Below are 26,369 nucleotides of genomic sequence, written 5' to 3' on the forward strand. Positions count from 1 at the left end.
GATCTCACGGTGTGAACTCTGAGAACGTGAGAGCTAATAACTATATATCAAATATATTGTTAATCTCCCACTGAAGTGTTCTAAATGTTTGGGTAATTTACTTAAGCATGATGGCTAATTTCATACAACCTAGGTCTAAGTGGTTTATCCAAATATAACTCTTATAATTGGATTTAGCCTACAATGTCCAGGTGATAAACCATTTTATTACCTCATATCGCTCACACAAGCTCATAAAATCAGTTAACAACTCTCAATAGTTCGGTCATAATCCCCAAGTAGGAGGTGTTCCGTAAACCGTCAACTTAAGTACCCCCGGCCTTAGACAGGTTTATGAACCGATATGAGTCTGTAACCGTGTTTTATAAGGTAACAATCCATTTTAACGTTTAAAATTAGTTGTTAACCTAAGTGAGCATGCAGTTGTTCTTTGTTATGGATTTTAAACGTCTAACCAATTTTATAACAACTTACAAAATTTAGACATGCTTAACATCCACAACATTCAACAAAGGTATCTAATATAACTATTATATTAAACACAACCCTAACACACATACTATATATTATAATAATTATAACATACTTTCAATGCATGTAACATGCTTCCTACGGTGGGGTTTTAAATCTGCATGGCATACTCTATGCATATACATGAATTATTTAATTATCGCATACATCTCATGCATAAACAATTAAATACTAACTGTTATGGTTTTCGTTTTGGCATAAACAAATAAACAGATAGCTAACTATTACAAATAGCTTCATAATCGTCTTTGAACCGCTCGAACCGTTCCAAACCGAACCCAAAACAACTTGAACCGAGTTGGATGAGTCTGAACCAGACCAACCAAAACCATTTGAGGCTGAACCGGATTGAACCTTGAGTAAACTGGTCGAACCGGCTGCTCTCGGTCCAACCTCAAAGTGCTGCTAAGGCCAATTGTGTGGCGTTGAAGGTAATCATCTAGTGTCATCGCCTTAGGTTGAGAGGAAGTACACGATCACATAGTGTTTGCTAAAATCTAAACGATCGTTTAGCACTATCACATAAGACTAGACAATCGCTTAGTTCCATCACCGTGCAATCGCTTAGCTCCATCACATAGTACTAAGCAATCGCTTAACACCATCGCCCAGCGCATTCAAGTCATCATTTAGTATCTGCCGCAGCTAAACGATCGCTTAGCTCAACTACCAAAAGATCACTCAGTGCTATCGCGTAGCACTTCATTGCATCGTTTAACGCACATCGTAGCTAAATGATCGTATAGTACCATCGTTTAGCAAAATCAACATATCGTTTAGTTCCCACGACAAAGCTAAATGATCGCATAGTGTTATCGTATAGCAAATAAACGCATCGCTTAGCTCCTACAGGTACACGATCGTTTAGCGTTCAACATCACAATGACCAATGCATATTACTAGACGACCGTCTAGCTTTTCTTCTCATTGTGTAACGTCTGGAGCTAAATGATCGCTTAGCAACTGGACCTCAACAACAAATATGAGCAGAAGCTGAAAATACAGGAACAACAGCTCGGCCTCCTTCACTTTTTTCTTCAATTACATTTTAATTTCAGCTCTAATGACTCCAAATAAATTACAGACTCTTGCTAACACATAAATGCTCATCAAACAAGAGCCAATTACAAATATAATTGAGAAATTAAAGAGAATTAAGATGCCAAAACTCAAAAAACCTTAGCAGTGCATCTGTTTCATATATCTCATGAAAAACACCCACCTTGCCAAAATTAGACTAAATTGAAAGCTTAAAAGATGCTCTGATACCAATTGAAAGAGTTAAATAACATGCAACGAAAGTATCAAGGATCCATAAGCATTCAAATTCACTAATTTTGACAGAAACTAAAGCATGTTTTTTCTAAAAAGAGGGTTTTAAGATCATACCTTTGAAGAACTCTCCAAGAAAACGAGTGTACAGCAGCAGTCTTCACTTGTTATCACCGTGAACCACCTCAAAGCCTTCCCTACTATGCTCTTGGAGCTTTAGGCAGACTTGTGGGACTCAAGGACAACTTGAAAAGATGAAGAACCAAGAAGAACTCACAGCAACCGATAAGAAGAACCATTTCTTCTAACATAAGTTTTTCTCTCAAAAATTCTACATTAATTCTTCTCAAATGACTCCATTCTTTTTTATATATTATAGATGAATATGCAAAGAAGTGGAGTGCATGGCTTGCAGCTCATGCTTGGAAAATCAATGAAGAGAAGATAATGGCCTTTGTGTGAGCATGAAGATGAAGGTAATGGAAAAAATTCAATCTCCATTTTGTGCAACATGCATAAACCGAATTTTCATTTTTCTTTTAAAAAAATGATTTCTAAACCATTTTAATTCAAAAATGATTTTCTTAAATTAATTTCATAAATTAATTTAGTATCAAATATTAAATTAATTTTTACACAATTCTTATATTACTTAAATTGACGATTTACAAATATCTATGTTTTGGCATTTATAACATTTCAATTCTTATATTACTTATTGTAACAACTAACATCGCTCTACTTGTTGAGTACTATAATTTACAATTTAGCTTAAAGATAAGTTCAAATTTATTCTCGCACAATGTTAAACCCAGGCATGCCCTAAGTTGGCCCCACAAATAGGTAACAAAATTACCATTAAAGCAATTAGGTCACGAATGCAAAACTTAGTTCAAACAAATCCAACCCTAACTCACCAAACAACAAACATCCCTGATTCCCTACTTTAATGAAATAGATTTGTATTCATTTGAAACAAGCTAAAGAAAGGAGAGCCTTCAAACATGTCCTCTTTCAGTACAAACATGGAAATGGATCAGTTGCTAGGAAAAAAAAAAGTAGTCAAAATAATTGAATAAGTTGAAAGTTCCAATTCCAATTCCAATGCCAACCTTCATTCAGAGCGACCTCACATCCACAGCTACAAACTATCAAATACAGGAAGCAATTTGGAACCATTTTAATGGCCACATTGAAACAGTATAACAAAACAGAAATGTACTTCTCTATATATCCTAGCTCCTAAACACCACATAATATCTCTTCTCTCATCTCCTTTTCTTTGTTATTTAGAGTTGAATGTCCCAGTAGTTTCCAGCAAGATTTGGTTTACCTGTCGGTCATTTATTGGATGAACTATCACCTAGTGATTCGAAGGTGTCGACTATTCATTGGTGGGTGTGCACGATTCTGCTGGAGAAAGGTCTCCAACATTGCCGGTCGGGTCACCATCCATTAGGTAATTGAAGTATTCAAGTACCTATTACATGTATAGAAATAATGTGTTACAAACGAATCACTAAACAGCAGACAGACTAAACCAGAAATTTCATTTTTTAAGGAACCATTTGAATTCTTAGGTAAGCTTAAAAACCAAACCTAAGTTTTTAAGTACTCTTTTTTTTTTTTTTCAAAAGATTGCTTTGACTTTAGAAGCACTCCTAAAGTTCAGACAACAAAACAAAAAACAAAAAGTGGAAGTACAAGCTTCATTTTCAAAAACCAAGGGCGACTACAAATAAAGATATGAATCTAAAAATATATGGGGAGAGTATGGGAGAGTATTCACCTTATTCATAGTTATTCTCTTGCGAGGATCCTTCCTCAGACATTTCACTACTACATCAACCATCCAAAAGAGTTGGTAGAAATCATGGGAGTCTGCTATCCTTGGATCTATTAAATCAGGGTAGTTTCTTTCCTTTAGCAATGGTCTTGCCTAAAATAACAAAATAACTTCCTTTAGTAAATTCTTAATAATATTGAAGTATCCGGTAATGGATACACACACATACTGGCACTCAGGAGTCAAGCAGATTGGAGCATGTAATGTGAACATATTCCCACTGTTGGGCCATTCTAGTCGATTTGTCATCTTATATGAATCAAGATTATGCCGACCTTATCATCTTCCACTGAATCTCTTATAAAGAACTTTTCAAAGAGCAAAAAAAAAAAAAAGAAAAAAAGGGGGGACTTCAGCAAAATTGAAAGAAATGTCATTGTTAGAAACACTACGTCGACTTTATAACATATAATTAATTGTCCAACACGGCGATTTGAAAGAAAAGAGCACATCAGAATGGATTCCACTAATAATTATGGTGGATTAACATTAGAGCACATCAGACTATAATAGCTACTTGTAGTGTGTGGTCAATATTTTTTTCTAATTAAAATAAAATATCACATTTAATAATATAGTTATTGTACTGAGTTCTAAAAGCTGATTTTAAATTTGAACTTTATTAGTTTCAATTCTAATATTGACATTAAACTTGGAAAGATTGAATAAGATAATTAAATCCAACCTTTTGTTGATCTCCCTTTTAGTAAAGTAGTAAAAACCTCGTCAAGTTCATTTCTACTTGTTTCCCCATGTCAATCAAGTTGTATATGGCCTCAGAGCTTCTATACAAGAGATTAAACATGCGCATTCTTTCAAAATCAGTGAATCTCACTTATCTATCATTCTCTTTAGTTTGTCTTGAAAATAAGGGAGTTTGCCCTAGGGTTTCCTACTGTTCTATTTATATGTGTAGTCTCCCTATATTGTTTGTATCAGAAAATTAATAAGAAACATTCTATATCGTGATTTTTTCTCCCTGTTATAGGGTTTTCCACGTAAACTATTGTGTTCCTCTCTTCTATTTTCTTTTATTGCTTTTATCATGGTATCAGAGTATGGAGATGAAACCCTGGCCACCATTGAGGAAAACCAAACAGGAGAATCACAAATGCCATCTGGCACCGCAACCACCGATATAGCCACTGTCGTACAGAACGCTAGAGAATGGTACTTCCAGATGGTCCTACCACATCTTCATTAGCCAATTGGAGCAGCCCAACCCAGAGGACAAGCAGCCATCTGGATTGGCAACCAGCAGATCCAGCCAGCCGACTAGATCGGCCACCGGACGGACCCGCACAGCAACCAGACGAATCCTGGCAGCGCGCCTCAGACGATTGGAAGCCAGGCCTTCAGCGACTTCCAACCTCGCGTCGAGCTGTCCATGATCGAACGCCAGCCGATTGGCGATTTCTAGCCCGACCCATCCGGCTTTCAACCGGTCGGAGCCTTCTAGACTGATTCCAGCGCGCGCGCGTGGATCTCCTCAGCCGTGACCCAACCGATTCCAGCCGCAGCACTTCGGTCCCAGCTACTGTCCCCAACCCACGTCCGCTGATCCCAGCCGAGGTTTCTGCCCGGCGCCGACCGTGCCTCCGTTCTAGCCAAGCTTGGGTGGCAGTCTCGATCAAAAAGTCCCTATGGGTGGCAAATTTGAAGTGGGGGAATCATCATCATCACCGTATCCTGGACAGAAACTTGACTATATTTAGGAACAATTCACCCAACTTCAACTTCAACTTAAACAGCAAAACGAATCTATTCAACAACAGACAGCCACCTTCGAAGAAGCACTTGGGACAACCTCGGGTATTTCGTCAGATTTCCCGTCTAATCTACCGATGTACTCCGAAAATCCGGTAACCTCTTTCCCTACTTTACCTACAGCACATTTCCTGTCTGAGTCTATGGGAAACACTGCAGGTTTTTTTGTTGGAGAAAAATTGAATGGGCAAAACTACTTTTCTTGGCCACAATCTATCAAGATGACCCTCGAGGGTCGTCATAAATTCGGGTATTTAACGGATGAGATACCGAAACCAAGACCTGGTGACCCTCAAGAACGTGTCTGGAAGAGGGAGGATTCTTTACTCCGATCTCTGTTAATAGGTAGCATAAAACCTCAGATAGGGAAACTCCTACTGTATGCTGCTACTGCTTGAAACATCTGAGATGCCGTTCAGAAGTTGTATTCCAAACGACAGAATGCCTCCTGGCTCTACACCTTACGCAAGCAAGTTCATGAATGTAAACAAGGAACGAGGGATGTAACAGCCTACTTCAATAAATTGTCGTTACTATGGCAAGAGATGGACCTATGTCGTGAGATGGTTTGGGATTGTCCTTCCGGGGGAGTGAAACACTTCCAGTCTGAAGAAAACGATCGGGTCTATGATTTCCTTGCAAGCCTAAATTCTATCTTCGATGCCGTACGGAGTCGAATCCTGGGCCATCATCCAATACATCCCTCATGGAAGTTTGTTTTGTAACTCGTCTAGAGGAAGACAGGTCCAGTGCCATGAACAATTTACTGATCTCTTCGACAGATTCCATTGCATTTAAAACATCTGGTCCTGTTAATGATAAACAGAACAATAAGCCTCCTCCAGTATGTGAACACTGCAAGAAACTTTGGCACACCAAAGATCAGTGCTGGAAGTTGCATGGTCGTCCGCCTAATAGTAAACAACGTCAGTCAGGGTCTGGACGAGCATTAGTAGGTGAGTCAGCTAATGGTAGCTCTCAGCCTCAGAATCAGGGAACTAGTCCGAATGACTCCAGTGTTGTGGGTGTCAGTGCGATTGCCCAATCAGATATGACTCAATCTTTTGGTTTTATTAGTGTGAATGGTAGCAAGTCGTGGATTCTAGATTCAGGGGCTACAGATCACTTAACTGGCTCTTCTGACCAGTTTATCTCATATTGTCCAAGTGTCGGTAATGAGAGAAACAATTGCAGATGGATCCTTCGCTCCTGTGGCAAGAAAGGGTCATCTCTCTCCTTTTAAGGATTTAACCCTACACGATGTGCTGCATGTTCCCAAAATTTCTTATAATTTATTATCTGTAAGTAAGATTACGAGAGATCTAGGATGTCAGGTCACTTTCTCACCCGATGTTGTTGTTTTTCAGGATCTAAGCTCAAGGATGACGATTGGCACTGCCCGGCATGATGGGGGCTCTATTTCCTTAATGCAGATACTTCTTCTAGGTTATGTGATAGGACTAGTTTACTTCCTTCTTGTTTATCTACTTCCGAAAAAGATTACATGTTATGGCATTTCTGTCTCGGGCATCCAAGTTTTCAATATATGAAATATTTATTTCCCCATCTGTTTCATAATATTAATATTTCTGGTCTGACTTGTGATGTGTGTATTCGAGCTAAACAACATCGTGTCTCATTGAGGTCTCCACCATATAAGCTGTCTAAACCGTTTACTCTCATTCATAGTGATGTCTGGGGTCCTTTACCCATCACTACCTCTACTAGCAAACGATGTTTGTGACGTTTATTGATGATCACACTCAGCTTACCTGGGTGTTCCTTCTCACCGATAAGTCTGAGGTCTCGTCAGTATTTCAACAATTTTATACCACTGTGGAAACCCAGTTCAATACAAAAATCGTCATCCTTCGAAGTGATAACAGTCGTGAGTTTTTTAGTAAGTCTTTCCGGGAAATTTTAGCCTCTAAGGGAATTGTTCATCAGAGTTCGTGTGTGTACACTCCTCAACAAAATGGGGTGGCTGAATGAAAAAATTGCCATCTCGTTGAAGTCGCTCGCTCTCTTATGTTGTCTACTTTCCTACCGTCCTACTTGTGGGGGGATGCTATCTTAACGGCAGCCCACCTGATAAACCGCATGCCTTCCTGTGTCTTAAAGTTTCACACTCCTCTTGAGTGTTTCAAGGAGTTCTATCCCTATAACCACCTTGTTCCTGATGTCCCTCTCTGGGTGTTTGGGTGTGTCGTGTTTGTCCACGCCCATGGTCCTAATCGCACTAAATTCACTTCTCATGCTCAGAAATGTGTCTTCGTTGGATATCCCCTTCATCAACGTGGGTACAAAGGTTATCACCCGTCCTCACGTAAATACTTTGTCTCGATGGATGTTAATTTCCTTGAAGATCAGCCTTTCTTTCCCATTAGGCATCTTCAGGGGGAGAGTACTAGTGAAGAGACTAATTGGAGTCCAAGTTCATTAGGGTTATCTGAACTTGAGATTATTCTTTCTAAGTCTGAACCTGGGGATGTTCTTCCTGAGCCTGTCATGGATATTGACGAAATTGTCCTTCCGACCAAACAAGTTCCTTGGATAACATACTATCGGAAGAATCTCATAAAAGAAATAGTGTCACCTGTTACTTCTCTAGCTCCGGTCCATGAGTTAGACCCAGCATCAATTCCAAGTACTGGTATTCCGTATTCCTACCTCTAGTGATGACAATGTTTGTGTTGAAAATGACCTTTGTGTTGAAAATAATGTGGGTAAAAGCAGAGAAGTCCTCGACAGTACCAATAATTGTGCCAAGGACACCTTATGCATAGATGATGTGGTTGCAAGTGGTGATAATTTCGAAAAAAACTACTCCAGCAGGTGATACTCTTGAGGGTGAATGTGCAAAAAGTTCCTCAGATGATGAGACTCTCAAGTAGAAGGCTGAATGTGATGGGGAGTCAGGTGAAAAGAAAAGTTATGATGCCTCTCTCCATCTTCCCATTGCCTTGAGGAAAGGTACTAGATCCTGCACGAAGTATCCACTGCAAAGTTGTCTGTCTTACAGTAATTTGTCCCCGGAATTCAAGGCCCTTACTACAAGCCTGGACACAATTACGATACCAAGCAGTATACATACGGCGATGGAGATTCCTGAATGGAAAACTGCAGTTATGGAGGAGATGGGAGCACTTGAGAAAAATAATACTTGGGATCGGATCACCCTTCCTAGAGGACACAACAAGACAGTGGGATGCAAGTGGGTGTTTACAGTAAAGTACAAGCCTGATGGAACAGTTGATAGGTACAAGGCGAGATTGGTTGCCAAAGACTTTACTCAAACCTTCATAATAGATTACTCCGAGACCTTCTCCCCAGTGGCAAAGCTAAACATTGTCCGGGTCCTTCTATCAGTAGCAGTTAACAGAGATTGGCCTCTCCATCAACTTGATGTAAAAAATGCTTATCTAAATGGGGAATTAGAAGAAGAAGTTTACATGAGTCCCCCCTGAGGTTCGATAGTCGGTTCAATCACCGAGTCTGTAAGCTAAGGAAATCCTTATATGAGTTGAAGCTCCAAGAGCTTGGTTTGGCAGATTAACTTCCTTCGTAAAATCTCAAGGATACAGTCAAGGGTATCCAGATCACACTCTGTTTACAAAAAGGTTAGTATCATGGAAAATTGCGGTCCTTATCGTGTATGTGGATGACATTGTCATATCTGGTGATGATGCTACAGAGATTGTCAGGCTGAAGAGGAGAATGGCTGAGGAGTTTGAAATTAAAGATCTTAGAAAATTGAGGTATTTTCTCGAAACGAAAGTGGCTCGGTCAAAAGAAAGGATTTAAGTGTCTCAGCGGAAATACACCCTTGACCTGCTCAAGGAGACAGGTATGACAGGTTGTAAACCAGTTGATACCCCTGTGGAGGTTAATGCTAAACTTAGTAACTTAAATAATAGTGTTTCGATTAATAAGGAAAGATATCAGCGTCTTGTTGGAAGATTGATCTACCTATCTCATATTAGACCTGACATATCTTACGCTGTCAGTGTAGTCAGTCAGTTTATGCAAGTTCCTTATGAAGAACATATGAAGGTTGTGGAACACATCCTGAGATATCTGAAAACTACTCCTGGTAAGGGGTGGATATTTAGGAAGTCTGACAAACGGTGCGTTCAGGCTTACACGGACGTTGATTGGGCACGTTCTGTTGTGGACAGAAAGTCAATATCTGGGTACTGTACCTTTGTGTGGGGTAATCTCGTTACTTGGAGGAGTAAGAAACAAGGAGTCGTTGTCAGAAACAGTGCAGAGGCAGAACACAGGGCCATGAGTCTAGGAATATGTGAGGAGATTTGGCTGAAAAGGGTCCTAACAGATCTCAATCAAGACAGTGATCCTCAATGAAACTCTATTGTGACAATAAAGCTGCAATAAGTATCACAAATAATCCAATGCAACATGACAGAACAACACACGTGGAAATTGATAGACATTTCATTAGAGAGAGGCTAGACAGTGGCAGCATTTGTATTCCCTACATTCCCTCAGTCAACAAATCGCAGATGTTTTCACAAAAGGGCTTCTCAAACAAAACTTTGATTTTTGTGTTAACAACTTGAGTCTTACCGATATCTATGCCCCAACTTGAGGGGGAGTGTTGAAAATAGGAGAGTTTTCCCTAGGGGCGTTTTTGTCTTTTACCTGTGCCCTAGGGTTTCCTACTGTTCTATTTATATGTGTAGTCTCCCGTATTGTTAGTATCAGAAAATTAATAAGAAACATTCTATATCGTGGTTTTTCTTCCAATTATAGGGTTTTCCACGTAAACTATTGTGTGCCTCTCTTCTCTTTTATTCTATTGCTTTTCATCAGTTTGTACTAAAAGACAAACATCAGGGCTACATATGATCAGTAACAGTATTTAACAGCTAAATTATACTGTGTCGCATTTAGCATAATATGTTCAATCAGATAGCTTCTATTAGAGAATGGCAAGCTGATCAAAATAATTTAGCAAAGAGGTTATTACTTACCCAACCCACAAGACTCTTTCCTTCAAATATCATATCCGTAGTCCTCAATCCAGTAATAAGTTGTAATAAGACGACGCCAAAGGCATAGACATCAGTTTTGGTAGATACTTTACCAAATTCTGCATATTCTGGTGCTAAGTATCCCAATGTCCCAACAACCCTCGTCTCTGCAGAGTCTTCATACTGAGTTCTTGCTAGCCCAAAATCTCCTAGCTGAATGTGAGAAAGAAGCAGCACCGTTTAATTTATAAAAGAAAAATTATAAAGAGTACCATTCAATTTTGGCATTTGTTTAAAAAATACAGTTATTCTTTCGGAAGTTGCAATATGGGTAACTTTACAACCATCAGAAGAATAAGAGTATTTTTAAAACATTATGAAAGATCGAGAATAATATAACAATTTACAACCATTGGAAGAATAAGAGTATTTTTAACAAATGGTAACGTATATTTTTAATAAATAGTTTAGCATTATAGTGTTCTGAACACTTAACAATTAAGAAACAACCATGGTAGCGCAGGCAGGAAATTTACCCGTGACTCATAATCATGAGTTATGAGGATATTGTTTGGTCTCATATCTCTGTGGATGACGTTATTTTCATGCAAATATTGTAAGCCTCTAGCAACGCCTCTAGCTATCTTCATCCTCTTTTCCCAACTCAGAGGTCTATGGACAGTCCCTGCATAAATTCCACCAAAAAAAGGCGTATTTGATAACCTACACTTTAGTTTATTTACAAAGAAAAATGAAACCATATAACAATTATTTCCTTTTAAAAATACGCTAAGAGTAAACACAACAAACATTTCGCTACATATTTAATTAAGATTTAGTTTGATAAACATTTGATTTATGAGAATTCGTGACTATTTTTTTCACAATTCTTCACAGCACTTTTCGTATTTTCTAAAAAACCATTTGAATTCATAGTCAAATTTCGAAAAAAAAAGAAAATTTTAAAAATTATTTTTTTAGTTTTCACAACTTGAGTAATTTGAAACATCTCTTAAAGGTAGGTACCAAAACAAAGAAACTCATAGATAGAAGCAACGGTTCATAAAAACTTAATTTTAAAAAACCAAATGGTGAGAAAACAAGGAAATTCGTTTTTTGTTTCATATTCCCGATGAGAGAGACACAATAATGCATTTGATAACAGCGTTAGGTCTCTGCGCTTTAGTTTGTTAAAAACAGAAGGAAAAGAAATATATAAATTAAATAATAATAATAATAATAATAATACTAAAAGCAGCTAGGCTCTTTTTAAAAAAAAAAAAAATAGAATAAGAATAAGAATGTTAGAATCTATCAATTATTTTCATAGTGCTCTATAATTGCGATTTATACAATTTTCAAATATGATCAATAGAGTGAAACACAGTTATCAAATATACACAAGTACCTCGAACTTAAAAAGAAAAATAGTAAAACCATCCTCCCAAGACTACTTTGTCGATAGAATCCACAATGCACAATACTAAGAAACAATATGCAAATTAGAAATGAAAACATAGAACTTCTTCGTCTAAAACCAAATACCAAACAAGTAACCTAAAAAGATAGGGTAAAAATCATTTTTGTCATGAACTTTCGTGAAGATGACAATTTAGTCCTTGAACATTACTTTGTAACGATTTAGTCCTCGTACTTCTAATTTTAACAATTTATTCCTTAAACTTTCATAAATATCAATTTAGTTCTTATAGCTTACAATTTGTGACAATTTAGACTTATCATTAAAAATACTATTAAGATTAATGAGAAATTTCTTTACAGTCTAATTAAAGGTCAAGTCGCTCCACAATCAAAATTGACAATTAAGTTAGTTTGGACTTGGAATTTTTCATGATAAGAAGTAAATTTTTAAAAATTAATGAAATTTCTTAAATAAGTAGATTGACAGTCTAGTTAAAGGTCAAGTCGGTCCACAATCAAAAATTGAAAATTAAGTTAGTTCGGACTTGAAATTTCGCATGATAAGAAGTAAATTGTTACAATATGAACTATGTCATTAGATGTTAAAGCTCAAGGACTAAATTATTACAAATTTGAAAGTGAAAAGACTAAATCATGGACTAAATCGTTACTATTAGGAAAGTTCACAACAAAAGTGGCTATTAACCTGAAAAATATTTTCCTATGATCCACAAACGATTTGTAAAACATTTCTGAAAAACAAAGTATATAACCAATTCAGATTTTAAAAGATCAACAATAACTACAAGCTCCATGTAGAAATCCTTACTTGACAAGTGTTTCTCCAAGGATCCATTGCAGACATACTCATAAACAAGCAGCAGCCTGCGAGTTGCTTCTCTACACGTACCCAAAAGCATCACCAAATTCTCATGGCTTACTTTGCTAAGAACATTAACCTCAGACCTGAATTCCTTTTCCCCTTGAGAACTCACAAGTTTATGTTGCTTGACCGCAATCCTGATCCCATCGATTTCACCGCTATAAACCGAACCAAACCCGCCTTCCGAAAGAAAATTGTGCTCTGAGAAGCCATTGGTAGCCGCATGAAGCTCTGCGTAAGTGAAATCCCTCCTCCATCCAACAACGGGCCGTCGGATATGGCAGATCGAACAGGCGGAGATTTTGAAGTCATCGGAAATGGAGAATGGCGAGGAAGATGAATCACCTCCTCCTGAAGAAATCTCTTTCGGCGTTTGAACTTGCAGAATCGTAGATTTCGATTCATTGACATTACCGCTTGATGATGATTTGTGGAGTGAAGGCGGTTTCTTGTTGCTATGCCGTTGCCGCCATTCCAAATGCGTTTCGAACAAGTCTGTTTCTTCCTCTTCATCTTTTCCTAATAATTAAAAATAATAATGCCCAAAAAAGAAGAAAATTTGAGCGTAAAGGAAACCTTTAAGATTTCCGTGCGAAACTTCTGAGTCTACTTAGTATTTACTAATAAAATTTGGGTTAAAATATCCTTTAATATCATTTTGCTCGATTCCCTTTGCATTTTATTTAATTTTAGTCTTTATGCCTATCTTTTAGAGGTATTTTAGTTTCTGATTTTTTAAAATTAATTTATCATTTTAATCTTCAAATTTTTAAGAATATATTTAAAAAGTCTTTTAGCTATTTTTTATTTTTACTTTATATAATTATATGAAATTTTGAATTATAAAAATATGTTTAAAAATAATTTTAGAGAAAAGAGGTCATCTTAAAAAAATAATTTTTCATTTAAAATAATAATAAAAAATTAATGCATGAACTTTCAAACCTATTTTTAAAATCTCAAAGACTAGAAAGGTATATTTTGAAAACTTAAGAACTATTTTTAAAAAATTGAGAATAAAAAGATATATTTTAAAAATTTATAGATCAAATGCACGTATTCGAATTGAAGACTAAAAAGATAATTTTTCCATAGAAAAATATGCACTTTAACTTTTAACTTTGACATTATTTCAAATGGGATATTTTTTTCCATTAAAACCACAAATAAAAATTTGTCACTATAGTTAATGTGTAAAAACTGAAAATAATATATGACATCATTTGTAACATATTCAACAAATGATGTTGTAAATAATGTCGAATATTATCATGATCTTCCCTAATGAAATTAAGCTGTAAATAATATTATGATACACTTTCCAATATTTACAAATTAAAAGTTGCCACATCAAATATATTCTTCATTTTAATTGAAAAAAAAAAACTTTCAAATGACGCTCATCAAAATCAAGTTTTTAAAAGTCTAACCCAAACTTTAGAGTTCACTTCATGAGCATTTATGTAATTTAACCTAGCTCTCTCTAATCCACCTGTAACTTTTAAAATGTAATATAATTAGGTCTCGTTTACTAATCATTTAATTTTTTGTTTATATTTTTTAAAATTAAACCTAGTCGTTCGTATTTCTTATATTGATTTACATCTTTATTAAGTACAATGATTGAATTCTTAACCAAAAACAAAAACAAAAAACTTTTTAAAAGTTACTTTTTTAAGTTTTCAAAATTTGGCTTTATTTTTAAACCATTGGTGAAAAATAGATAACAAATGAAGAAATTTGGAGGTTAAAATAGTGTCTAGGCTTAACTTTAAAAAATAAAAACAAAAAACAAAATAGTCATTAAACGGGACTTTAATAACACATTATTAAAATACTATTCTGGTCTTATACTTTCGTTTAAGTTCTATTTTAATTCATATACTATTAATTCAAAATTCCAAATTTAGTCCCTACATTTTCAATAAATATTAGATCTAGTCTTTCTAACGTGGTCAAATAAACTAACATCAACGATGGAATTTAAAATTTAATGAAAGTATAAGAAAAAAAGAAAAAAGAATTTGAAGTACAAAACCAAAATGATATTTTAACCTAAAAGGATATCGAAAGAAGAAGAAGAAGAAAGGGAGAAAAGAGAGTTACTAGTTGGAGAAAGTTGATGTTGAGGACTTCCTGGTATCATCTCAGCATAACTAAATTGAGAAGGAGATGTTTTTGGGAAGTAATTTGGAGAAGTTAGGGTTATGGACAAATCCTTTTCCTCCTCTCTTCCTCCAATTCCCATTCCCAATTTTCCTCTCAATTCTACAACTGCATTGTCCCTTTTCATTCTTGATATCTTGCAACTCAATCTCTTTAAAAAGAACTTTCTCTCTCTCTTCATACGCCTGTCCATTTTGATTCTTCTATGTCATTTTTATGTATTGTTCAATGATTTTTAATCTTACTATATGCATTCTATATTACATATTTTCATTTAACAAATATAATTAAGTCTATAACATGAAATAATGTATCTGCTATCCTTCTACATTTTTAAATCTTGAATTCAAATTTTGGATACACTAAAAATATTAAGAAAAAATAATGTTTTTTGAATTTGGAAACAGTTTCCGAAAACATAATTTCGGATTACTAATCAAACACGTATTCGCTGAACCCAGTAAATTTCAAAACGTAAGACATAATCTAAGTTGTCTACCAAATAGGTCCTAAAATTTCAACACTTTTCATAGTTGAAAATTAAAATTGCAACATTTATCTAAGTTGGAGGTGCAATTTGATGAAATTGAGAGTTTTTTTATTATTATTAAAATTGATACAACTTGACAATTTTTGGGGTTAAAATTTATTTTTTTAATAACAATTTTTCCAATCAAAAGTTCCATTGTGAACTTAAAGTACATATTTAAGTGCGAAAAACAAGAGAAAAATGGATATGCAAAATTTTATCCTCTGTTTGGATTCAAAAAAGTTTAAGAAATGATTTTAAATCGATTACTTTATTTGTAACGAGAAAGATTTGAAATGAATGTATTTAAAATTTTGTGTTTAGATGGAAATTCGAAAAGAAAAGAAAGTTATGAATGAACTAATATAGGCTTTTAACCATGATGGATTAATTGAAAATTAGAATTTGACAAGATTAATTAAGTAGTTTACTTTCAAATCCTATTAAATTCTTCAAAATCCGAGCATTTTAGTAAGAAAAGTTTTTTAAGTAAAACAGGATTTGAAATCCCTTCAGATTTTAAAATCATTTCATTTCCTATAATATCAAACAATGGAATTAATTTGAAATCCATTATGAACGGAAATCTCTCGCCACCAGGAGATTTCAAACAAGCCATTAAGGAGTAAAACAAGATCAGTTGGGTTGAGATTTTCACCTATCAAGAATAACCCAAGTTGGTTTGTAAATTTTAGCAGCTTCAAGAGCAACTTTCTTGGCAGAAGACCCTGCATGAACTTCCACCTTGAACCTTATCTAACAAATTTACATCAAATTTTTTTGTTAACCCTTAGTCCAGTTAGGTCAATAATCTAAAATAGAGAATCAAATATATTTGAAATTAACATCCTTTTATCTACTCTAAAGACAGCGCTAGGACTTTGCCAAAAGATCTCATTTAATAACATTTTATTTTTAATTTCTAGTTTTTTTAAAGTATACTTGATTCCACGATTTTTGTTTAGTTTTCTATTTTAAAGTATATTTGAAGTTAGTAAATTTGTATTTGAGGTGTAGAATTATAAGATGAAATTTCTAAATAATTATTAAGAGATAAAAATGAAATTGCTCGATAAATGTGAAAAATAAAAATAGAGGGGAAGATGAAATTTTTCGATAAATGTAAAATATATAAAAAATGAAACGATGGAGTTACTTGATGAATATGCAACTTCAATAATGTTTACTAATTGAAGATGAGTTGTTTACACCAACTTAAGAAATTGATGGGCCAAACGGTCGTTCAATTTTCAAAAAACTACGATCTTATTTACTAACCATCTGATTTTTTAAAAAATAAGTTAATAAATTCTCCTTCCACAAATTGATTTCTTTGTTTTGAAAAAAAAATAAATTGCTTTTCAAGTTTGGCTAAAAATTTAGATGTTTAATTGGGAAAGATGAGAACTAAGGTAAAAAAGAAAAGAAGCAGTAAGAAAACAAACATAGTTTTAGAATACCAAAAACAAAGGATCTATTTGATAATTATTGATTCCTGGGGTTTTTGGTTTTCAAAAATCATGCTCATAACCACTTCTCCTCCAATAAGTTTCGATGTTTTGTCATTCATTTTCTATTAGCGTTCTTAAAAATCAAGTCAAGTCTAGAAAATTAAAAAATGTATATAGTTTTCAAAAATTTGTTCTTGTTATTAGAATTTGATTAGGAATTCAAGTGTTTTCTTTAATAATAGTAAAAAATTATAATTAGAAAATTGACCGAAACAATCCTAAATTTAAAAACAAAACAAACCCATTACCAAACAAAATCTTTTTTAAAAAAAATAAAAATGTAGTTTTGTTTCTGAAAGCATGTTTAAAAGATAGGCAATAAAAGTAGGAAGAAAACTATAGGTATACAAATAGTGATTACACTACACTTAATTATTAAAAACAGAATTGTTATCCATGGAGACATAAATGATCAAGTGAATAAAGCAACTAGATCTTTTACCATAAAAAATGTTATTCAAATCAACATTAACCAACCATAACACATCACAAAGGGGTTTTCTTTTTCTTGTTTTCTAGAACATAATTGAAATTGCTGTACCTTTTTGAGTTCACAAAGATCCATAATTTCATGCATTCCTTCATTGTTAGTGTATTCTTCCATTTTCTTTGCACTTTCCTTTACTATCAAGTCGTCGTTAAGCCCTATCATTGAGTTTGAGTCCACTCGCTGCTTGTGTCCCACTGGTGAAAACGGACAATAAGCGATGTCATTTCAGCACAATAAATAAGGTTTAAATACTATTTTGATAGATATATTCTTAACTTTATACTTGACTGGTTAAAACAATTTTTTTTTAAAACAAAAAGTAATTAAAGCATATGTCATTGACTAAGAGAGATGTTCAAATTTTACTACTTCTCATATTATTGTACTGAAAAAAGAAAACATATTCATTTTAGTCTCATAGCTTCCAAAAAGTTATTTCAATCCTTCTTCATATAATTGTTAAAAGAGTAATACTTCGGTGCAATCTCCATCTTCTTCGATCACAAAGGGAGAAAAAATATCTTTAAAGAAAAAGAAAATTTTGTCGTGTGCTTATTAAAAAGTATTTTAAGTGGAAAAAACCCATTTTAATGTACTTGAAAAGCCATTCCAACCGAAAAAACCTAAGGTTTGAAAACCTCATGACAAATTTTAAAACCCATTTTGAAAAAGATGTGTTCAATTTAAAATGCACTCAAGTATTTTTCTTCTAGTTTAAAGAGTGACTATTTTAGTTATTGTTTGGAGTTTTCAAGCACAAAGTTTGAGCAACAAAAATTCTTTACACAATTATCCAATTACATTTCAAGATTTTTTTAGTGTGATGTTGTACTTGAATTAAATGAAATAATCACATTTGCTCATTAAAAGATTAATTGGAAAGGTAAGGAAGTTTTTAAAAGAAATTAGAAGAAAGGGGTAGTTTGGGCAAAAAAATTAGGAGAATGGGGTTGATTTTTTGTCTCCTGTGGAGACGCAGTATCTTTTTTTTTTTCCCTTTTTCTCTCTCTTAAACTTCTGTTACCCTTCTTTCATTCTTTTTTTTCTTTTTTAATTTAATTTTATTCCTTTAAAATTTAAACTATTATTTTTAGTATTGACATGACATAATATTATTTTTTTAAAAAATACATTTTTATCCATAATTTTTTAGAAAAATATTTATATTTATAATCATTGAATTTTGACCTCTAAGTTTTATGATGTACAACTTTACCCTTAAAGTTTAGATTTTGCTTCGATTTAGTCTTTAAGTTTCAATATTTACACTTTTAATCTCGATTTTTCACTAATATTCACTTTCAGTCTTTGACATAAATGTTAATAAATCTATTTAAAATAATTATATATGAAGTTAAATTTTAAAATTAATTTCAATAGTGATAAAAAAATATAACTTAAAAATAATTATATTATATTTATTTCAAATGAAAACTTGAAGTTAAAAGTGTGAATCTTGAAACCTAGAGATCATAATTTCTATAAAGTAAGACAACATTGTAAATATCTGTGTAAATGTCGATGTGAGAGCATAAATTTATAAAAGAAATGAAAAAATGATTACAAAATAATATCAATTATTGGAAATTAATTACAAAATTAAACGATATGAAACATTTGCATATAAAAAATTGTAAATTGTTGATTATAAAAAGTAATACTAATGCGTATCAATTCATTTAGAATAAGTATAATTAATTTTAAGTTATATTTTCTATCACCATTGAAATTAGTTATTTAAAAATTAATTTATTGACATTTATGTCAAAGGCTGAAACTGAATATTTAGTGAAAAAATCAAGGCTAAAAGTGTAAATATTAAAATTTAAAGAGTAAAATTGTCACATTATAAAATTTAGAGATCAAAATTGAATGGCTAAAAATTTTGAAAAATTTTATAGATAAAAATGTATTTTTTAAAAAAAAGAATAATATTATGCCATTTCAATACTAGAAATAATTAGTTTAAACTTTAAAGGAAATTAAATCAAAAATGGGAAAAAAAAATGAAAGAAGGAATACGGAGGTTTAAGAGAGAGAGAAAAAAAAAAAGAAGAAAATAATAAAAAAAAAAAGAGATAGTGCGTCCCTTAAGAGACACACTCTACAAGAAGAACAAAAAATCAATCCCATTTCCCTAAAAAAAAAATTTTCCAAACTACCCCTTTCTTCTAATTTTTTTAAAAAACTTCCTAAACCAATCAAAGGAAAAAGTTTTTTTTTAAGAGTACAAGTACTATACCAATTGAGCTATACTCATTTTGATATTCAAATTTCATTTAGTAGAATATTTGATTCTAATAAAAATTGGGTAGATGATAATTGTGAGATTGAGGGTATGCTTAGAATGAAGAGGGAAAAAAAGTCTTTTAAAGCATTTGAAAATTCATCCCAACCAAGAGAAAAACAACGGAAGACTTGGAAAAAATAATGTGTCCAAAAGTATATAACAAATGATAACATTGATAATAAAGAATGTCCAAATCCAAAACTCAATCATACTAGTATATTAGTATATCTACACCGTTTTAGAAATTTCATAGTAAAAGAAAATATCGACCATATCTCAATTGATCAAGGGATAACCAAAAAGTCGAGATATATGCTCAACCAAAAAGTCTAGACTAGAATCCTTACTCTAGTCGAAGTCAACGAAAAGAAAAAGAAAAAAAAAGTGTAAAGACAAATCAAAATTAAATTAAATGGCCTTCCCTTGAATTGTTTGAGGAAGTATTGGAAGGGAACTAAAGAGTGTAATTGAAAGCTTACACATTGAAGCTTCCATCAAAGCATACATACTAGGATTATTAACCTGGTGAAGAACAACTAGTAGTGTTATTTCATCTCCCTTTCTAAATGGAGAGTTCCTCAGCACCCATACAATTCCCATGGCTGCATTCCAACTGAACTTTCTGCTTCCATCTTGGATTACCATCACTTTCTCTCCTCCTTCTTCCAACTTTGCCATGAAAAATTTCCCGAGCCCCAAAAAAACAAATGTATAAGATCCGACACCCGTGGTTTTCTAAAAGATCCAAAAAATATCCCGTAGTTATTTACAATCTTGTGATTTTCAAAGAAAGAATAATCTAAAAAGAGACGACTTTTCGAAAACAGTTATCTAAATATGCCACGAGAAAGTTTTTGGTTTCGAAGTGATAAAAAAAACCAATTCAACCCGTAAGAAAAAGAAATGGAATCTAAAGATTTTGGGTGACTTGTGGTAAAGCTATTGTGCAACTATTTACAAATTCATGATTTTGAAAGGAAAAACGTTTCAAATATATTTATGTTGAATGAACATAGTTCAATGGTGATCAAATCAATTCCCAACCCGAAAAATAAAATAAAATAAAACAGAAACTTTCAGTTTTTAGATTATACAACAGAGATCATTCCGTTTGTGAAAGAAAATGAAGCGTTAATTTGAAAGACTTCTTGAGGAAGTGAAAGAGGAAATGGTAACAAAATTTTGAAAAGAAGAACAACGGAGAGTTGATGGTTTAAATGGAAGCCAAGTTGCAGCAGAAAACAGTGTGGAAAGGATATTGGAATATCCAGAGAATCGAATGAGAAACTGATGGATTCTATGAAGTTTGAGTAAAGGAAAAGCCTCCAACTTCATTAACGATTCCCCTTGTAACTATATACTTGGAACCAACTAATTATTATAATATATTGTTTATACCATTTCATTTTTTTATGAAACGGTTTATAATATATTAGGGGTGTAAGCAAAATATGAAAAATATAGATGTAAGTTTGAATCTAGTTTGGCCATATTATATAATATGTTGATTTTAGCAATTTGGAATCGTCTAAGTTTTCTTAGGTTCAAATATTGGTTTTGAAATAATCTCAATAGGGTGTTTGGTTCACCAATATGAGTTAAGTTGAGCTGATATACAACTCAATGTTTGGCCCACCAGCTTTCAATGGGTGGAGTTGAGTACCAACTCACCCCAACTCTCTCTTCTTCCAATATTTTCAATCGCTCTACCCATCAATTACTGTTGGTGACTATCGCTGCCATACGCCAAGAACCAACTCCGAGCTACGACAACCATCTTCAATGAAAACTCCGATGACCAACTCCAACAATCAATTTCGAGCTTCGGCAATCATCTCCGATGACACTTCCGGTGACCCAACTTCAATGACCACATTCACATGACTAACTTTGACAACCAATTTCAAGTTCCGACAACCACCTCCGATAACAAACTCTGATGATCAACTCCGACAATCACCTTCGTAGGCTCCGACAACCACATCCAACTACAAACTTCAACGAAAATATCCTTCAATGACCACCTTCGAGCGAGCAACTTCGACGACTAACTTTGGGTTTCGACAACCACCTCCGACGATAAACTCCGACGACCAACTCCAATACCACCTTCATGCGACCAACTTCAGGCTTCGACAACCATCTTCGACTAAAAAACTCCAACGAAAATCATCTTCAATGATCAACTTCGACAACCACATTCGCACAACCAACTCCGGGCTTCAAAAACCACATTCGACGACAAACTCCAACATCCAACTCCAATACCACCTTCATGCGACCAACTTTAAACTCAACAACCACCTCTGACTCAAACTCCAGCAAAAAAATCATCTTCGATAATCAACTTCGACAACCACTTTCAACTAGTATAAGACTTATGATTATTAAAATATGTTGTAGGGTTGTTGATCATATCAATAATAGTATTTTGTTTACATTAAATGAAATATTTATACGTAGAAATTTGTAAAATATATTTTTATTTAATTGAATTCACATGTCAAATGAGTGTTAAGAATATTTGGAAAAGTATGTATATAGTTGAAAAGTGTGTAACTTATAATTATAAAAATTAAAATTAAAAGAAAAAAAACACTCATAAAATTGAGATTTTTTTTCCTAAAACATTTATAGCAAGAATTAATGAAAATTTGAAATTTTTTCTCTGATGATCATCCAAATTTGGAGAAATTGAAAGTGAAATTGTTAAAGAGATGTGGTAGCATTCAATTGGCTGCTAAGGTGATGGGGGAGATTCAATGTTCAAAAAATTCATGATAGAGTAAAAATACAAAGCAATAACAAGGGAAAAAAGGAAGAAGATGATAATGTAATTCATGGAGAAAAATTAGGAATCAAAAGTTTTGATTTCTCATTTTATTTAACCATATTTTGCAAGAATCGTAGTGGGTTAATTGTTGTTTATTACCCAAAAAAAAAAAAAAGAAAAAAAAAATCATTAAAAATTAAAAGAAAAAAATTGCAATCCATATTTTATTTAAACAAAGATGTGTAGAATTATTAAATAAAAAAGTTTCAAAACAAAAATAGTAATCATAAAAGCATATTATTTAGAGTTTTTTTTTTTTTTTACCATATCAGATACCCCAGACATATGAACTCAACTATCTCAAATACAAACATACGAATTCAGACCAAATAACTCTGCACCCCAAACACAAACATATTAACTACACAAATCTATTAATTCCACAGACATATAAACTTCGGTCATCTTATCTCAACTCAACGTCCCAAATACCCTAATGTATATTAAATCAATTGTATTTGTTCCATTAAATGCATGTCGGGTGAGAAGACTCGTAACTTTAACCTCTCAATCTAATATGCCTTAATCAGTTAAACTAAACTCAAAATGACAACCGATCAACTGATTGACTTGATCAATCAATTGATCTTTTGAGGTGAAACCAATTTATATCAAGTTCCCCACCACCAACCCGTTCAATTGAACTTGGTCATCAGTTGGTTCCTTTTACTTTAAAATTTTACATTTATAGACCTATTACTAATTAATATTGGGCACCATAACAAAAAGTTAAAAGGACAATTATTTCTTTGATGAAAGTTCAAAAACCAAAAGTGCTTTTTCACCTCATTTGCTGCCTTTTTAGACCTATTGTCAATCAATAATTGACATCAAGACCAATCTAGCACCTACTTCAACCCAATTTAACCCACATCTACTCCTATCTAGTAAGATAAAAACTCAAATAGGCAACTCTACATGTATATTAAAAAAAATAAAAAGTTAATAGCATTTCATTAGAAAGTACCTAAGCTTGGTTTTTGTATTTTTCTCTTCAATAATTCTTTTATGATGGCTGGCATCTCTCATCACCAATTGATAAGCCCAAAGTTTCTTCTTCATAATTGTTTTTTATTTTCAAAGATTCTTGTTGTAAGAAAATTATTTGTTTTTGTTTCATTGAACATGGCAGCTGATTTTATTTTATAACATATGAGGTTCCTTTCCCCCTAACTTTAGTGCATCTATATTAATCTATGATGATACAACTTATGTTGGTCTTCATTATTTTAGTGTATGGTATCAATCATATTTTACATTCATTTGAATCTTATTGCGTGGTATCAATCAACATGTTTCGGTACATGAAATTTTAGTATTATATTTGTTTCATTATTTTAGTACAAGATGATCATTTTATTCTAGTAATAAATACGCTATTTTAGTATAAGGTATCAATCAATTCCTTCCTATTTACATTGATGCAAAATATTTAAACAAGGAAAATCCTTCATCTTAGATGACGTCCAAGAAATTGTCCAATAACCATTTGGAAAAACAATGGTTATAGAGGGAGAGAATGTATGTTTTTTTTCCAAAATTGCCTATTTTTACTTTCAAATAAAATTGTCTCACATTAAAATCATCGTCTTCTGTGACTTGTCGTTATAAAATTGTCCTTTGAAACAACGGCAAAAACTACCACTATTTTTCACAAAATTTCTTCAATCAAAACTACTTTATTTTCTAAAAAAATGTCTTCTATATCCATGCACTATATTTCCATATTGTTTTTTTAAAAAAAATGTTAAAATACAATAGAAACTACTAAACAAAGTCTTTATACTTTCCATGGTTCAATTTTAGTCTTTTTAATAAATTTAAATTTAGTCCTCAAAAGTTAATTTCTATCAAAATTATTTAAAACATAATTATAATTTTCATGAAAAAGAAAAAGAAAAAAGACAGTATAATGTAGATACTTTCGCAATAAATAAAGAGAATGTTAATAGACTATTTAAAAAAAAAAAAAAAAAAAAAAAAAAAAAAAAAAAGTCAACAATAAACTAGCTAGCTAATAAACTAATTTTAAGATCTATTAGAAATTAAAAGTTTAAAAGTGCGTAAACAAAATCCAAAGTATTGAATTAAAATAATATCTTAACCTAAAAAATGTTAAAATATATATCATTTTGGTTTTCTCACAAAAAAAAATATCATTTTAGTCTCTTAGTTCGAGTAAAATTTGTTTACTTTGATCCATTGATTTTTAAATGTCCAATTTTAATCGATGTACTTTCAATAAATCTTAAATTTAGTATTCATATATTATACCTTCTTGCATGAAAATGATTGTTATTATTTTTTAATCAATTTTGATAACTAAACCCAAAAAAAAAAGAAAAGAAAAAAAAGAAAAACTGAGGGACTAATGTAATAAAATTGAAGGAACTCCATAATATGATAATTAACTTTCAAAAAACAGAAAATTTAATACTTTGGAATTGGAATCTTACTGACTGACGGACAATGGTTATTGGACGTAATAAACAATGCAACGATTGGAGAACAAAAAATAAACTAAAGATCAGAAAATAAAAGCTATGAAATATCAAACATCAAAATAGACTCCAAACCTAAAATTTAAACATTTAACATTTTCTTGACACCAATGACAATCTCGTATTGGTTCAACCCCACCTTATTTTGTTTTCTTTTGTGATATAATATATATTTTGATACATCTCAACTAAACTCGTGAGATAATCCATCTGACTTTACAACATTTAAGTATGAATTACATTAAATCTATGTAGGTATCATAAATATCCTTATTTTCGGATATATTAGACTTGCTAATTCAGAGTTAAATAAAACTCTTTTAAAATATTGGAAACTTTAACTTTAAGGAAGAAAAAAAAAATCAAAGCCTTCAATATTAAAGACAAGGAAACACACTTAAACTTAGGAAAAAGCCAATGATGTGAGAGATAGTACTTACTTTCCGAAGGAATCACTTGTCTTATGCTGAAAGCAGAGTAACAGCAATGAATAACAAGAGAACCAATCCTAAGCAGAACCCAACAATCGCCATAAATGCCTGGAGATGGTTTAACTTTAAGCATAACATCAATGAAATGAAACAAGAAACAAATTGGATAAATAGAGGTTTTGTTTCTAGTAACCTTCCCCTGAGACTCAAAGTTGAATTTGACAGTGAACCACGACAACCCTCTGTCGACAAATGGCGCCAGAGCAAGAGCCCTGCATGAATGAGAAGCCTCAATTAAACAGGTTGCTTCCTCGTTCCAAAAATCAAATGGGGAGTGAGATTTAACATTAGATAACGATTTTGTTTTTCGTTTTCAAAAATTTCAAAGCACAAATCATATTTTAAAATTTCTCTTATTTAGAAAAACAATATTGAAAATAGATTTGAAAGCATAGAATAAGTTGGCAAATGAGCATATAATTTTAGACAATAAAAAATCGGAAACAAAGATGTTATCAAACATGTCCTAGAAAGATTGTCATCAAACAGGGCTATGGAGATTGGAATAAATGTTGAATGTCATTTCCACCAGTAAACAAGCTAAGCCTTACAGTTCATATAGTTGGGTTGTTTGATACTTGATAGGCAGAATCACATGTATCAGAAAAGTACTTGATAATAAGTAGGAATATAAGAGCTCACCCTGCAGCTCTTGCAAGCTTCGTAACTTGGCTTCCAGCCCATACTGTAGCCATTATTTTGAGAAATCTACAAGGTAATAAAGTGTCACCGTCTTAGTATAAAGCTCCATCACAGATAAATATCTCATTCTAACAGAAAACCAGGCTTTCGTTGAGAAAAATGAAAGAAAACATTGGGCAAAAAGACAGCCCAAAAAAAGGA

The 26,369-nt window shown here is 32.8% G+C and overlaps 1 pseudogene; it reads right to left on the bottom strand.

The window, feature by feature from the left end:
* Positions 1 to 2,862: 2,862 nt before the first annotated feature.
* LOC120082259 lies at positions 2,863 to 26,210 on the bottom strand (annotated as a pseudogene).
* Between the last annotated feature and the right edge of the window lie 159 nt (positions 26,211 to 26,369).

This window comes from Benincasa hispida, chromosome 7, assembly GCF_009727055.1.
Source record: "Benincasa hispida cultivar B227 chromosome 7, ASM972705v1, whole genome shotgun sequence".
In the NCBI taxonomy this organism is placed as follows: domain Eukaryota; kingdom Viridiplantae; phylum Streptophyta; class Magnoliopsida; order Cucurbitales; family Cucurbitaceae; genus Benincasa; species Benincasa hispida.